The sequence below is a fragment of the Panthera uncia genome, chromosome F2, assembly GCF_023721935.1.
Source record: "Panthera uncia isolate 11264 chromosome F2, Puncia_PCG_1.0, whole genome shotgun sequence".
NCBI classification, from domain to species: Eukaryota; Metazoa; Chordata; class Mammalia; order Carnivora; family Felidae; genus Panthera; species Panthera uncia.
This window is the reverse complement of record NC_064812.1, coordinates 57337594-57355559: the sequence shown is the minus strand read 5'-3', so window position 1 is coordinate 57355559 and position 17966 is coordinate 57337594.

Genomic DNA, 17966 nt, shown 5'->3' with positions numbered 1-17966 from the left:
CACAGAGACCTTAAACTAGGTTTAGGCACGTATTCGGTACAGACCGTCTCAACACCACATCACTCTATCGATGCTGTGTCCTTGAAATGGGTCCTAGTTCGAGACAAGGACTGAAGTACATTTCAAGAAGGAGGGGTGGGTGGGTTAGAAACCTCTGACCGTCCCAGTCTAGCTGGGACATGTCAATTGGTGGTTCCGTCCTCTAGATGACTTCTCCAGTACATGTCTTGAAAATCTTGTATACAAACTACAATGCGATAAGCAGAGAGATATGGTAAAGCCTATCCAGCTGGAGCAGGTGGTCAGTAGAACCTTCCTTGTGGCAGGTGGCATTTGAATTGAACCTGAGGGATGAAGGAGCCAGCTCTGTCAGAAGTCGAAAAGAAAGGCCTTAAAATCAGTGGTACCAACAAATGCACAAACTCTGTGGCCAGAAAGAGACTGGGTGATATAGGTGGTGAAGAAAGAATGCCCAAATGGACCTGAAGCAGAGTGAGAAAGAGGGCAGAGTGACTCTGGGGAAGTTCATAAATATAGGTGGGGGCAAGACAATTTAGGGCATTGTTGCTCATACTGAGGGGTTTTATCTGAAAGTCAAGGGGAAGCCATCCAAGGCCTTCAAGTCAGGGGCCTGCAAGTGTAAAAAATAAAGTGGGGAGACTCCAGTAGCAGTAGGATGATCAGGAAGTGGTTGCTATGTTTTAGGATACAGATCATAGTGTCTAGGCCAGGTGCATGCTAATGGAGAGGCAGAAAAGTAGTCAGATTGAAGGTCTATTTCTTTTTTTTTCAACGTTTATTTATTTTTGAGAGCGTGCAAATGGGGGAGGGACAGAGAAAGCGGGGCAGAGGATCCTAAGCGGGCTCTTCGCTGACAGCAGCGAGCCAGATGTGGGGCTTGAACTCATGAACTCATGACCTGAGCTGAAGTCGGATGCTCAACTGACGGAGCCACCCAGGTGCCCCTGGAAGTTGGAATTTCTGATGGAACTGCAGAGTAATCACAGACGGAAAAATGATGAGGACTAAAAGGGAGGAAATAGTAGGAACAGTAAGCATGTCCAGATTCAAAAGACATTGTGGAAAGAGAATTTACAGAGCTGGTGACTAATCAGATATTGAGAATAGATGTAAAAGTAGAGGATGACTCATTTGTCATCAGCAGCTTTGGATCTTGGTAGCAGAAAGTCTATCGCCCCTCTTTGAAATATTAGACTAGATCTGGGAAAACTTGGTATGCATTTTCTTAATAAAAAGTCAATATTTCACTAGGAGTATTTTGATACCAGTAAGTGCTGAAACCACACAGTATTTTTTTATTTTGAATCATTCTACAGATCTCAAATGTCAGACTATTTCAAAATAGTTCCAAACTATTTTGGTTCAATTTGGCATCCTCAAACTACATTACAGTACTCAGGGTGTTAGAATGTTATTTAGCAGTAGGATTATTATTCTCTTAGTCTTATGAAATGAAAATGAATTTTGCCAAGCTTTTTTTTCTTAGCCCACCCAGTCCAGTTTTGTACACTTTCCTTGTAGTTCTTCAGATCTACCTTTTCTATGCATAGCTCATCTCTGTTCTAGCCTCTCCCCCTCTTTGCCCCCAAATATTACCTCATCTTGCTCGCTGGTTCGTTTATTCTTTTCTTCTTCTTCCTCTTCAGTATGGATTGTTGGAGTGGGCCCCTTACTTCACAATACCCTCATACATCTTTTGGCCATAGTATGCTCACACAGAAGGCTGTGATAGTGTTTGAAATTCCTGATGGTGAGTTTTTACTAGAGATTTCTTTTCTCTCTAACCCTGAAATGTGCTCTTGGAAAATGGTCTCTGTGTGTATGTGTGTGTCTGTGTATGCCTATGGGTTTTAATATGTCTATTTTGCTTTCTGTTATACCTATTAGAAACTGTTCATAGAGTAAGCAAAGCCCTTGTGTCTGTTAGGCATCATTGCTCTTATGCATTGTGTCCTGAAATAAAAGTTCGAGACTTCTAGCTTTAAAAATCTGTTTCCCTTAAGTGAACAAGTGCCTTTTCTGCTACATTTCCACTTCTTTGTTACCAAAATTCAACACTTTCAGAGATAAGTGGACCTTAAAAGTAAAATTCAGGTCTTCTGAAAATCACTTAACTGACTAAAGCACCTATCTGCTTCATTCGATTGTTTATTTATTGCATCATTTCTTTATATATAGACTTTTTGTGTAAGTACTCTATGCCAGACTGAGTTATCATTTGAAAATATGACAGTGTATTACCTGGGTTCTACTTTAGGGCACTATTTCCCCTGTATTCTTTTTTAAATTATTTTTTTACGTTTATTTATTTATTTTGAGAGAGAGAGTGAGCAAGCAAGGGAGTGGCAGAGAGAGAAGGAGAGAGAGAGTCCCAAGCAGGCTCTGAGCTACCATTACAGAGCCCAAAGTAGAACCCGAAGCAGAGCTCGAACCCATGAACCGTGAGATCATGACCTGAGCTGAAACCAAGAGTCAGAAACTTAATCCACTAAGCCACCCAGGTGTCCCAATTTTTCCCCTTGTTCTTAATTTTTTTTTTTTTTTGCTCTTATAGTATTTAGAACTTATGGTATAAAAAGATTTTGTTGATTTGTCTTTTAAATTATATTTTTAAGTTTCTCTTTTTGTTTCTGTGATATTATGGCATCTGATAATTATATGACTTTACCATTATGTCACCTGGCTTCATTACTATAAACACTAATTATATTTACCCTGTACCTCTGTTAGATTATATATTCTTAAGGAAGCGTCCATGCCATTTAACCCTTCACAGTTTTGAGAACACTCTCTGCTGTGGATTTATTACATCCATATTGAATTTGATTTTATTTTTCTCCATCTTCCACAGTTGCTATTTTTAACATTCAATTGTAGCATAAATATTCCATATAAAAGCATTTCTTTTTCATAAAAATAGATCCACATTTATATATATCCCTCTTCCATGTCACTTCAAGAAGTATCAAATAATCCTCTGAGCATATATCTTTGCTTTTAGAATAAATGTGCCAATATAAAAAGAAACAACTGGCTTTTATATAACTTTAATGGGCTCAATTAAAGGAGAATAGAAGAGAATAAACTGGATAATCATTTCTTATAAATATGGTTTATAACTAAGGAATACTTCATAAGAATTGATTTCTTTAAATAGCTTTTGATTTTTTCTCATGGTATAGAAAACATAGTTGGAGCTTTATTATATTTTCTTGGCTGAAATTATACATTTTTTGGATTATATTGATTATCACGTGAAATCTGCCACTCATTCTAGTACTCAAAGAAAATAATACAATTAATATTACATATAATAATATATTACATGTAATATATATAATACATATAATATACATTAATGTTGTTTTAGTTAATGCTCATTAAAATTATTTGTCATATTTGTGGCTAAAGACCAAATTCGTTTGGGGAAAAAAATTATAAAATATTTGCCTTTTTTTTTTTTTAAGATTTTTCTTCTTAAAATGTTCTCATCCAAGCAAGAAGATGTAGTTAGTAACAGAGGAGTCTGCGGAAACCCCTCACAAAGTGAAGAAGGACAGTGATTGTTAAAACTACATAGTCAGGACTTGAGTTTTGAGTCCATAGCCTACAACAAGAGTCTGGTCAGGAATATTCGGAGTTATGGATGCCCAGAGGAGTGATGAATGGCACTGCTGTGGTTTTGCTGGGCCATGTGGATCTACTCTTCACTCCCTCATGGCAACATGTGTGTTCAGGAAATCTCAGATTCACTGCAGCTGGACATAGGGTAGGGAAAGTCACAATAATAATGACAGCATTTCCATGTTCTTAATTTTTTTCCCAGTGTTTGTAGGAGATGAGTCCCATGGAAGATGGCTGCTTTCCTTCACTGCTGTGTCACCAGTACCTTGTATTTAGTAGGCATTCAGTGTATGTTGTCTACACGACCATGAAAAGGACCTTCAGGAGGTTCATTTGCCATCAGCCCCTCTTCCTGTCTTCCACTGCCAATTTAGGACTTTTAGAAGACTCAACCACATGTTATAGACTACTTTATACATAAATTCTAAATTAATGCTAACATCGTATGAGATCTAAAACCTATGGTTAGGCTGATATTTAAGAAAGAGATTTCCATGTTTCTTATTATCACGGGTAAGATAATCTGAGTTTTTACTTTGAGGGAGGGGCGCTAGTATGTCCCTAACTGGCTGTTGCCCCTCTCTTGTTTTCTGGACTTTGGAAAGTGTCATCCAAATTTTAGAAGTGATACTTGTATCCACATTTGTGCTTTGTAGTTTAAAATTGAAGCGTTTGATTGAGATATGATTGACATTTAACGTCGTATTTATTTCAGGTGTACGACATAATGATTTTATATTTGTATGCGTTGTGAAATGATCACAATAAGTGTACTTAACGTTCATCACCTTACAAAGTTAGTTTTTCTTCTTGTGATGAGAACTTTTAAGATCTACTCTCTGGGAACCTTTCAAATATGCAATATAGTATTATTAACTATAGTCATCATGCTGTACCTTACATCCCCGTGACTTATTTATTTTATAACTAGAAGTTTATACCTTTTGACTTCTCCACCCATTTTCCCACCCCTGCCTCTGGCAATCACTAATCTGTGCTCTGTACGTATGCTTTTGTTTTTCTTGTGGTTGTTTTTGTTTTGTCTTTTTAGATTTCACATAAGTGAGATCATTCAGTATTTATCTCTCCCTGACTTGTTTACCATAAAGACCTCAAGGTCCACCCATGTTGTCACAAATGGCAAGATTGTGTGCATTGTTTTTTTTTTTTTTTTTCTGGCTGGATAAGATTCCATTATGTATATATATACCACCTTTTCTTTTCTTTTCTTCTCTTTTCTTTCCTTTCCTTCTTTTCTTTTTTCTTTTCTTTCCTTTCCTTTCCTTTTTCTTTTCTCTTCTCTTTCCTTTCCTTTCCTTTCCGTTTTTTTCTTTTCTTTCTCTTTTCTTTTCCTTTTTCTTTTCTTTTCCTTTCCTTTCTCTTTTCTTTTCTTTTCTTTTCTCTTCTTTTCCTTTCCTTTCCCTTCCCTTCCCTTCCTTTCCCTTCCCTCCCCTCCCCTCCCCTCCCCTCCCCTTCCCTTCCCCTCCCTTCTCTTTTCTTTATAATAATCAAGAACTTATTTCTTACAGTTCTGGAGGCTGGGAAGTCCATGATCAAGGTACCAGGAGATTCAGTGTCTGGTGAGACACCACTTATTGATTCATGGCTGTTGCCTTCTTGCTGAGTCTTCACATGGTAGCATAGGTCAAGTCCTCGTTTTTATTTTTTATTTACTTATTTTTTAGGTTTTATTTAAATTCCAGTGAACGTACAGTATAATATTAACATACAGTATAATATTAGTTTCAGGTGTACAATATAGTGATTCAACACATACACACATTACATGGTGATCATCACAACAAGCACCCTCCTTAATGCCCATCATCTACTTTACCCATCCACCCCCACTTTCCCCACTGGTAAACATCAGTTTGTTCTTTATAGTTTAAAGTCTGCTTCTTGGTTTGCCTCCATGTTTTTTATTCCCCTTTGCTTGTTTGTTTTGCTTCTTAAATTCCACATATGAGTGAAATCATGTGATATTTGTCTTTCTCTGACTGACTTATTTCACTTAACAGTATCTAGCTCTATTCCTGTTGATGTAAATGGAAAAATTTCATTCTTTTTTATGCCTGAGTAATATTCCTCTGTGTGTGTGTGTGTGTGTGTGTGTGTGTGTGTGTATCCATTCATCAGTCAATGGATATTCGGACATTTCCATATTTGATTATTATAGATAATGCTGCTATAAACATTGGGGTGCATGTATCCCTTTGAATTAGTATTTTTGTATTCTTGGGGTAAATACCTAGAGGTGTAATGGCTGGAGCGTAGGGTATTTTATTTTTGGCTTTTTGAGGAATCTCCAGTTTGCATTCCAACCAACAGTGTAAGAGGATTCCCCTTTCCCTACATCTTTGCTGACACCTTTTTCTTGTGCGGTTGATTTTAGCCATTCTGACAGGTGTGAGGTGGTATCTTATTGTAGTTTTCATTTGTATTTCCCTGATGGTCAGTGATGTTGTTTTTCTTTATTTTAAAATATTTTGGGGGTGTCTTTGTGGCTCGATCAGTTAAGTGTTTGACTCTTGATTTCGGCTCAGGTCATGATCACACAGTTAGTGAGATCGAGCCCCACACTGGGCTCTGTGCTGACAGCGTGGAGCCTACTTGGGATTCTCTCTCTCCCTCTTTCTCTCTCTCGCCCTTCCCCTGCTTGTGCACACACAGTCTCTCTCTCTCTCAAGATAAATAACCTTAAAAATTTTTTTTATTTTGTTAAAAACCACTTTCAGAGTGGCTAAAATGAACAAACCAGGAGACTATAGATGCTGGAGAGGATGTGGAGAAACAGGAACCCTCTTGCACTGTTGGTGGGAATGCAAACTGGTGAAGCTGCTCTGGAAAACAGTGTGGAAATTCCTCAAAAAATTAAAAATAGATCTACCCTAGGACCCAGAAATAACACTGCTAGGAATTTACCCAAGGGATCCAGGAGTGCTGATGCATAGGGGCACTTGGACCCCAATGTTTATAGCAGCACTTTCAACAATAGCCAAATTATGAAAACAGCCTAAATGTCCATCAACTGACAAATGGACAAAGAAATTGTGGTTTACATACACAATGGAGTACTACGTGGCAATGAGAAAGAATGAAATATGGCCTTTTGTAGCAACATGGATGGAACTGGAGAGTATTATGCTAAGTGAAATAAGTCATACAGAGAAAGACAGATACCATATGTTTTCACTTTTATGTGGATCCTGAGAAACTTAATGGAAGTCCATGGGGAGGGGAAGAAAAAAAAAAAGGAGGTTGGAGAGGGAGAGAGCCAAAGCATAGGAGACTGTTGAAAACTCAGAGCAAACTGAGGGTTGACAGGGGGGGGGGGGGGGGGAGGGTGAGTGATGGGTGTTGAGGAGGGCACCTTTTGGGATGGGCACTGGGTGTCGTATGGAAACCAATTTGACAATAAATTTCATTAACAAAAAATAATAAAAACCACTTTCAACTATAGATTTAAAAGATTCTTTAAATATTAAAATAATAGGCTTAAAATACTTTTAAAAAGTATTTATAATGAGTTTTTGATATTTCTGTGACATTTTTACAATGGTCTCTTGAAATGGCTGGACATAGCCCCAGAAACCAAGTACAAGATATAGATACGTGAAGATAACTTTTTAGTTAGAGAAAAATGAACTGATCTATAAAGACAAGCAGGAAAAAAAAATTCTTATATGAGATATTCATGTGTTTGCCTTGTTGTGGCGGCCTGCATGCTGTCTTCCAAGAAATCTCATTTCAAAGGCATGAAAATGTAGATGGTGAAAGCAGGGTGATCGCTCCAGGAAGTACTTTTAGGAGTAGACTCACATTGAGTCTTGGCCTTTGAAGCAGGCAGGTCGAGAAATTATATTGGAGGAAACAATGGGAGTTGAGAAAATAGAGAGAAACAGAAACCCTTAACTTCTCTTTTTCTGGGTTTCTGTGATGAATTTATGAGGATAAACATACCAGTTTCAGAAGAAACCAGAGCCCATCCATCTAGATTTCTAATTCGAGTTGAATCCTGCCCACCAGTTCCCCTGAAATCCCTGTGAAATGAGAAAAGCTCTGACAAAATGCTCTGTGTGATAGCAGAGTGATTAAACAATGGTCTGTGCATACATCAGGTGGTGTATTTCTCACCTTCTTTCTTTATCTCCTTGAAGAGCACAAGCCTTAAATCAATGGGAGAATTCGGTGAGAAGTGACTCTTGGGGGCTAGCGTCCTGGCTGAAACTTGGCTAAATAGGTAAATGGATCACTGAACTTTTATGGATTCTTTCTAGGCTTACCTACATACCTCATATTATTATACCTGGGGAAAGTAAGTGCAAAGCAGTGCAAATGCCGATCAGGTTTATGAAATTCCACACAATGTACACTATTGCTCTCAAGGAAGCCATGCAGGGTTTTTGATAATATGGCTTAAATTCTTCTATCATTCACCCTTATCAATGTCATCCAATGTGAAGGAAGTCCAGGAGCTCCATAATGGTTTATAAAATTGTCTGCAGTGATGTGGACTTTGCATGAAGATTAAAGCAATTAGGAGAATAATACAAATTTTCATGTTAAATAATAAATGTGACAATCTGTAGGCAGTCAAAATACCAAAATATTGACAGTGAAAAAATACACAATGTTGAAGAAAAATATAAATTTGGATTATAAAATGTAGTGTCTAACTCCAAAGTTGGAAATCACCAACTGGTTTATGAAGAAAGGAAAGATAATCAATGTGTGTAAAATGAGGCTTTGGTATCAATTTAATAATTTGAGATCTTGAATATAAAATGATTTTGTAAGGTTTTTTTTTTTTTTTTTTCTAGCAGATTGGCTTTTGCAAAACTTTCATGTGAATTAGGGAAAATCATTCTGGCATTTATTAAAAAATGTTTACTTCTCACAAATAACCGATTTCTATCCTACACTGACATAACAAAAACACAGGGATGCTCAATGAATGTTTGAAGTATATTGCATATATTATTATTCTACATGTAGGAAAGGAAGCTTGTATGTTGATTTCAGATAGTGTTGCACTGTTTATGTCTACTTTAGAAAATATGCCTTAGATTCAGTAATTTATAAGCACAGATTGTAATTTCAAATAAAAAAATGTTTGAATGTATTTTTAATTTACATAAAATATGGATTAAATATAATGTATTATCCATAGCCAACAATTCCATATTTTAGACTTTATCTTCACAATTAAATTCAATTCTTCATCCATACAAAATTTTTTAATTCCCCATTTTAAACAAATTTTAATCGAGATTAGATAATTTCATTTGATATATAGATACTTAATTCATAGTCTGTCAAAAGTATGTAGAAAAAATATTAATTAGAAATTTTACATAAGTTTTTAAAAAATTACTTCAATATAATTAATTGTTTTTAGAGACTTTTGTGACTCAATCAAAAGAAGAAATTACGGAGGCATGTGGGTGGCTCAGTTGGTTAAGCATCTGACTTCAGTTCAGGTCATGATCTCATGGTTCGTGGGTTCAAACCCTGCATTGGGCTCTGTGCTGATAGCTCAGAGTCTGGAGACTACTTCAGATTCTGTGTCTCCCTCTCTCTCTGCCCCTCCCCTGCTCATGCTCTGTGTCTCTCTCGCTCTCAAAAATTAATAAACATTACAAAAAAATTTTAAAAAAAGAGAGAAGAAACTATGTTAATGGCATCTGTATGCTTACTTTGCATCTAAAACTCACTTATGGTTATGATTTAATACTTGAAAATATACTGAAATATATTAGCAGTGAAATGTTTCAAGATCAAAGCAATCTTGCCCTCTGTGAATAATTTCATGATTTCAGGCATAAGAAAAACATGATATGGACCTGGCATCTTAGTCCAACCCTTCTTGGCACATCTCTGCCAACAGAAAGGCAGCAGAGATAAGAAATATTTCTTTTATCTTTCTTTCTGGTCATGTTTTACCCTCCTGCCATACTCATTTTTTCAGACTGAGTTTTCACATCTTGTTTTTGTTTTAAATCATTCAGCATTCTATCCTGCATAGTTTTGTGCAACTACTTTTGACAAAAATTTTATTTGAGAGGAGTCATTATTGGATTTACTCATACACAAATGGTACTAATGATCTGTACTTGAAAAAGACTTTGAATTAGTTACAAAGCCCAAATGTCATTATCCTTTAAAAAATAATGAAGACAAAATGCAAGCGATGTTCTAATTCATGATTACAATTAAATTAAATTTTGTTTATGGACAGGAACAGGAAGGATATAAAACATAAAAGCATATGCAAGTTTAGTAGGGACTTTGGTCAAGTTTGTACTTCATTTGGATTAGGAATGATTTTTTGGTAATAAAACATCTTGCCAACATTAAAACAAATAAACAAAAAGCTTGAATTTTATTACTGTCAAACATTAAAATCTAGAGAATAACTAGTATGGCTTGACTTGTAAATTTGTCTTTACAACTTTATTGAGATACATTTCACATACCATAAAATTCACTCATGGCTTTTAACATATTCATGGAGTTGTGCAACCATCTCCACAATCTAATTTTAGGTGGTTTTCTTTACCCCATACACATGAGCAGTCACTCTTCATTCCTGCTCCTTTCTATTTTCCAGCCCTGTTCTACCTGCCACCCAAGCCCTAGGCAACCACTAATCTGCTTTCTCTCTTTGGGTTTTCTTATTTTGAATGTTTCACATAAATGGAGTCATCAATATAGGTTTTTATGAGTTTTCCATTACTGAGCACATTGGCTTCAAGTTTCATCTATGTTGTAGCATGCATCAATACTTCATTATTTTTATTAATGAATATTCCATTGTATCAATAACCACATAAATATATATAAACGTATCGTTTACCCATTCACCAGTTGAAGGACATAGGGAGTTATTTTTACTTTTTGGATAATATAAATAATAGTGCTGTAAACATTCAGGTACAAGGTTTTACATAAGCATATATTTTCATTTCTTTTGTATATAAACCTAAAAGTAGAATTGCTGGTCAAATGGTAACTCTACATTTAATATTTGAAGGGCTGCCAAATTGTTTTCCAAAGCAGCAGCACTATTTTATTTTTCTTCCAACAATGTCTCTGTCAACATGTTTTCGACACTAGTTATTTTCCGTATTATTTATTTATCTATCTTGGTGTTTATGAAGCGGTATATCATTTGCATTTCTTAATAGCTAATGTTAAGCAACTTTGCATGTATTTATTGGTCATTTTTATACCTTCTCTTGAAAAATGTGAATTTAAATCCTTTGCCCATTTTTGACTGGGTTATTTGTCTTTTCATTGTCGAGTTGGAAGATTTCTTTACATCGTATGGATACAAGTCCTTGTCAGATCAATGATTGTTAAAGATTTTTCTCTTATTCTGTGGGTTGTGTTTCTTGATGGTATCATTTGCCACATAGATGTTTTTAATTTTGATTAAGTCCAATGTAAGTTTTGTTGTTGTTGTTGCTGTTGTTGTTATCGTTGATGTTTGTACTTTTGGCTCATATCTAATCAGCCATTGCCTAACTTAAGGTCGTGAACATTTATTCCTATATTTTCTTCTAGGAAATTTGTAGTTTTCTTGAACTTACATTTAGATCTACAAACTATTTTCAGTTAATTTTGTATGTTTTGTGTGGTAGAGGATGGAAATTCATTTTTGTACATGTAGAGATCTACCTATTACAGTGCCATTGTTGCTTTCCCCAATGTATTGTCTTCATATCTTTGTCATAATTAATGAACCATAAATGTGAAAATTCATTTTGGGATTCTTTTTTTTTAATTTTTTTAATGTTTATTCATTTTTGACAGACAGAGAGTACAGAGTGTAAGTGGTGGAGGGGCAGAGAGAGAGAAGGAGACCCAGAATTTGAAATAAGTTCCAGGCTCTGAGCTGTCAGCACAGAGCCCAATGTGGGGTTCAAACCCATGAACTGTGAGATCATGACCTGAGGCAAAGTCAGATGCTTAACGACTGAGCCACCCATGTGCCCCTGTTTTAGGATGCTTAATTCTTTTCTATTGACCTAAGTTTCCTATGTCAGTATCAGACTGCCTCAATTACAGTAGATTTGTAGTTAATTTTGAATTCTGAAAATGTCAGTCCTCAATTTTGTTCTTCTTTTTCAAGAAGTTTTGGACTCAAAACTCCATACAACTTTTAGAATTAAAATTTTGTAAATATGCACAATGTGTGGTTATAGTAAATATATGTTAATAATTCTATATATCCACATATGTATATGTGTATATCAAAGAACAAGAATGATAAAGGAGATTAACTCTGTACATTTTAGGTTAACAAGTCTCAAGTTTCATTTAGATTGATATTATTTAATATAAAACAGATATGATCTTTATTTTTACAGACAAGTAAATTGAAGCTCAGGTTCATTAAAAATATTTAGTGTCATCGAGCTCATAAAGGTAAATTTGGAATTAAAATTTAGGAAAAGCCAATTCTAAGTGTCTTATACATTTGATTACACCCAATGTTCCATCTATAGGCACATACAGTGCTAATTAAATTGATTGGAAATTAAATACTGAAGAAATATAGCAAATGAGTTATTACAGTTATAAATAAGCCTACTATACATGGACAGTGAAATCCTAATTAAATGCCTAATATTTAATCAGAGTATTTTCTTATATATCTCTGATAAAGCAACAGTATTCTTAGATGAAAATGGAAAAATCCGTTAATATTCTAATCCAATCTACCACGAGAAAAACACCAAGTTTTAATTTTCTCCAAATTCTTCCTCTCAGAATAAAAAGTAATTCTAGCAACAATATTTGTAACATCCCACTGGAAAATTTGTCAGGAAAGAATAGTATTTGAAAATGGAAATGTATTTACTGCTTCTAGGAGCGGCATAGAAGCCCTCGTTGGACTAACACTCCTTCCAATCAGAAATGCTAAATTTAACTAATAACTTCTTGAAGTCATGCAAAAATTGGAGATGGACAACTATTTAAAGGAAAGAAGAACTCTAGGGGAAATCCACACTTAACTGGCTTTTCCCTTAAAGATAGTCTTGTCTGTCACTACTGTGTTAGAGAATAGGCCCAAAACAGAAAGTGGCAGACTTTCTGTGCTGAGGAATTAGAATTTGAAATTTGGAGTGACTGGAAATCCAAGTGACTGCAATCCAAGAAAAGCAGCTACAGAGAAGGAATTCTCAAAATTTACATATGGATTGCCATTTAATATTTGATCAACCCCTAAACTGCACAAGCCCGACAAAAAAGCAATAGCTTAGAAGAGGAAAAGGGCAGAGCAGACATTTCAGCAAATTCCCTGTGCCGTAGAAATAGTCTGAAGTGCAACTTCTGCCAAAGTAACAACTTACGTTTTCAATTAAACTCCCAGAAGAACCATGCTGGAGTAAGGATCAAGTCCAAGACTAAGGAATATTCCTTTGGACTAAGGACAACGCCAAAATAGACCCGCCCTGACAAAGTGTCAAGAAGATACCCAGTGATTTAATTGATTACTGAGAAAAAAACCTTAACAATCTTCACAGGAAGAAAATAGATTCCAGAGTCCCTACCTCCATATTACAAAGTGTGTGATCAAAAATTGCTAGTTCTGAAAATGACCAGCAATACACAACACACGCATTCAAGATTATTATTTAAGAAATAATCAAGGGGCGCCTGGGTGGCTCAGTCAGTTAAGCATCCGACTTCGGCTCAGGTCATGATCTCACGGTCCGTGAGTTCGAGCCCCATGTCGGGCTCTGTGCTGACAGCTTAGAGCCTGGAGCCTGCTTCAGATTCTGTGTCTCCCTCTCTCTCTGACCCTCCCCCATTCATGCTCTGTCTCTCTCTGTCTCAAAAATAAATAAACATTAAAAAAAAATTTTTTTTAATTACAAAAAAAGAAATGATCAAGATTATTCAAAAACAAATAATCAAGATCATTCAAAAAATAATCAAGAAATAATGAAAACAGTTAACAGAAGCAACTTTTCCAGAAGACCAGATATTAAAAAGAGTAAAGATTTTTAAATAAGTATTATAAATATATTAAAAATTGCCAATAAAAAATTACCATATGATAGGTGAGAAGATAATAAATTTCAAGGAAAGATATGAGAGATCTAAAAAGAATCAAATGGAAATCCTAGAACTAAAACAATAAAATATCTAAGATAAAAAATATCATTGATGCGCTTAATGGAAATTTGAAAACTTCAGAAGAAAGACTCAGTGAACGTGAAAACAGGTCTATATAAAACATAGACCATAAAGCACATACAGCAAAAATTGAAAGAACTCTTCAGAATCTGAATGACTTCTAGGATATTACTGAGTGTGCTAGCATAACTGAAGTTCCAGAAGGAAAGGGAGGAGGAAATGAGGGAGGAATATTGGACATTTCCCCCTCAAAATTTGATAACAAAACCGCTACTACTAAGAGGCTTACAGATTATTAACAGGATACACACAAATAAAAATACATCTAAGCATCTCTACTCAGACTATTGAAAACCAAAAATAAAGAGAATATATTAAGAGCAGCTAGAAAGAAAAGACATTATATGCAGGGGGAGGGAGAAATTATTAGAATAAAGTCTTATTTCTCCTAAGGGGCAGTGGGGATAAAAAGAGTCCAGAGATAACCAGAATATCACTGTCAAAATGCTGAAATAAAAAAGACAACCCTTAAACATATATTTTGATATATCTATATCAAAATATTGAGTGGATTTATTACAAGTATACATGCAATATAAGAAATACTAAAAGAATTTCTTCAGGCTGAAGGAGAATGGTGCCACGTGGAAATCTTGTTATATTGGTTTAGTCAGAATCCCCCTTACCCCTGATGTTTGCTCTTAGTAATTTTCCATCCACTGACCCTCACCCTGCTCTTTGGCTATAAATTGCCTCTTGTTCATGTTGTATTCAGAATTGAGCCCCATCTCTCTCCCCTGCTGCAAAATTTGAAACAGGGGTGCTTACACTTATTACAATGACTCTGAATAAATTCTGCTTTAACCATCTTTACTAAACGTCATGAATGCTTTTTCTTTAACAATGTATTAACACAGTTTTGCTCTTGTTTGGTTATCAAGTCTCTTAATGTAAAATTTTAATTCTGGCTATTATGGAGGAAGTTTCATAATTCTAATGAAGCACGTCAATGAACTGAGTCTGGTATAAGCATAATGTAGTGATGAGTCATATGAATTTTGGAATCAGGCCGACTGGGTATGACCTTGTAATACAGAAGTAGGAGTAACTTTCTGTAAATGACTTCCCATCTTGGCTCTGTTATTTCATCTGTAAGAGGCACAAAAATAACTTTTATGAGGACTAAATAAGATAAGATATGAATAGCAGAAGCAGCCTTTTGCTCAACAAATATCACATCCCATCCTTCCTAATGTAGTAAGAAATGCACAGATTTAATGAGCCCCATGGACACCAGTCAATTTCTCCTTTGCCATTGCATGTGTCCTACTATGTTGTGTTTGGTAGAATATCTGCAGTTGTCATGTCTAAAGCTTCAGGCCCTATCATAATAGAAAATAAAGTGCCCTCCCTTTGCCTCGCCCCCAATTTCCTTGTATTATAGAGTGGAAGCTCTGGCTTGGCCATATCCATCTGGAATATTATGCAAGTCAAGCATTCTCAAACTGTAATATGCATACAAGTCACCTGGGTATTCTGTGGAAATTCATATTTTAATTCAGAACATCTTGGTAGCACCTGAGATACTACATTTCCAACAAGCTCCTAGAAAACACTTATGTTGCTAGCCCAAGAACCATACTTTGAATATTAAGAATGCATGACACTTACTCATGGGCTGTTACATGTGAGAGAGAAACATCTATTTTCCCAAATGGTTGTTATTTTGGTCTCGGTTGTAGTGGAGAATTTGAATACTTGAATACTGACTAGTATAAAGTGTAAATGTCTTATTGTAGTGCCTGTTGGAGAAGAAATTCCAGTAAATGATTAGTGTTTCTTGGATTAGCACTGTTGATTTATTAGTAATTATTAAAAATAATGGAGAATAATGGAAAAATTATTTTCTAATTACAGTGTTCTCTCTACAGGTGTGCACATAACACATTTACACACGTGCATAAACATATATTTAAATATTGTATAGATGTACATATGTGTATATGTATGCATAAAACTTGCATGTTTACATATTAAATAGTATCTTTAAAAGCGAGTACCGCCTAATATTTAGAAAGATGTCTGTAATCACATTTGTTTCTACAATAAGTAATGTGTGAAACACAGTCAGGAATTGAGAAATTCCTCAGAGATCAAATCTGAAGCATAGCCATTATGAGTTGCCCATGCATTGAAATTTAACCTCTCATCCCCATGGAAAACTTAAGGAATTAGTAGTCAGTATTATTGGATAAGAATTTAAATACATGATTTAGCCATGGCTTTAATATAATTTAGATTGTAAATTATAATATATCATGCTACAATTATACTACATAAATAATGGATAGGAAGAATAAAGGTAGAGAAAATTATTGTACCAGTAATTTTAAAAGATTTAATTTGATATAATCAGAAGAAAAAAAAAAAAACGTCCTTTAAGGCAACCTTGTCTACACTGCTAAATGGATTTGAATTAAAAAAAAAAAACAAAACTTCTATGTAAAACTATTTTCTGTAGGTCCATAAATGCTTCATAATTTTTCAGAGAAACATATATTCATTAAATGGATAATTAAGATGTAATTATATTTCAGTGACTATTGCTAAGCCATTGGAAGATTAAGAAATAGTTTAGATGCTATCTATAAGGTAAACAGGTATTGAAGTATCTATTTCTAATGATTAAAAACAGTCATTTGAATTATTAAGCTGAATTGATGTTATCAGTGAACAGAAGGCTACCTCACTGAGAAAGAAAGTATATAATTGTTCAGTGAAATGTAGTAAGTAAATGCTTATCTTTGGCAATGCTAAATGATGGGGGAATATGCTGTAAAATAATTAAATATAATAAGTTATTTGCATAAGAGTAAGTGGCTCTATAACTAATATTTTGCCATCATTAAGTAACTGCTGAAAAATTATGTTAAAGGATGCTTTGGGCAATGTTAGTTTCAGTCTAAACCATGTTAAGTCTGGTTGTCATTTTTTCTCTCTTCTCTGCCTCTCCCTTTCATATGCCAACGTACTACAACCTGACTTTTGCCCACAATGTTGTAGAAAAATTGTTCATCCAGAGGTCAGAGAATGATGTCTTGGTTGCCAAATCAAATAAAAAAACTTTTTAGTGCCAGTTTACTTCTTTGTAGCATGTTCTCCAGACCTCCTCCTCTCTGAACCTTCCGTAATTCCACTTTATCTATTTCCCTGTTCCCTATAATTCTCCTTCCCACAACTATTCTTAAAATACTATTTAAATACTGCCAGATCCTGGGGCACCGGGGTGGCTCAGTCGGTTGAGCTTCTGACTTCAGCTCAGGTCATGATCTCATACTCCCCACGTCGAGCCCCGCATTGGGCTCTGTGCTGCCAGCTCAGAGCCTGGAGCCTGCTTCAGATTCTGTGTCTCCCCCCCTCTCTTCCTCTCCCCTGCTCATGCTCCGTCTTTCTCTGTCTCAAAAATAAATAGAAACATTAAAAAAAAATTTTTTTTTTAAATACTGCCAGATCCTTTTCCCATCCTTCTCTCTTCTCACTTGTCCTTTGTGGTTCTCAAACTTGTTTTGTTCACTGACATCTTTGAGATTCCAATGACCTATAGCCCTTCTCTTTAAAGAAAAATAAACACACAGCAAATTTTAAGTGCAACATTAGGAGATCCATGAATCCCCCAAAAGCTATAGGTAGGATATCCCTGATTAAGGCATTCTGTTCTACAAGCTTTCTCATAGATTTGCATGGCTTTCATGACTGTGTAAGCTGACAAATTCCATAGCTATTTTCTAGTTCAGTCCAACAGTTCAAATAACTGTTGCAACTTTCAATTGGACAATTCCTTTGGAAGATCAGGTTGGTTTGTCAAGTCCAGCAGAAACCTATAAGTAAATTTGCCAGAGTTCCTCCACTAAAACCTCCACTGTCTCTCTTGGTTGATCCCATATCCACTAAGAAATATCTTCATACTTGACATTGTCTCTCTTCTTAACTCCATAACATAGAATAAATCACTCAGTGTACTTTTTGTTTCTCTAAAATATCACTTACTTTTGTTTCTGGCTGTCATCAACAGTATAGCCCCTGACCAGGTTCTCGGTGTCTCCTAAATTATTACAATAGCATCTAGTCTCTTCTCAAAGTAATCTCTCTCCTCAGAGCCACTGGATTTG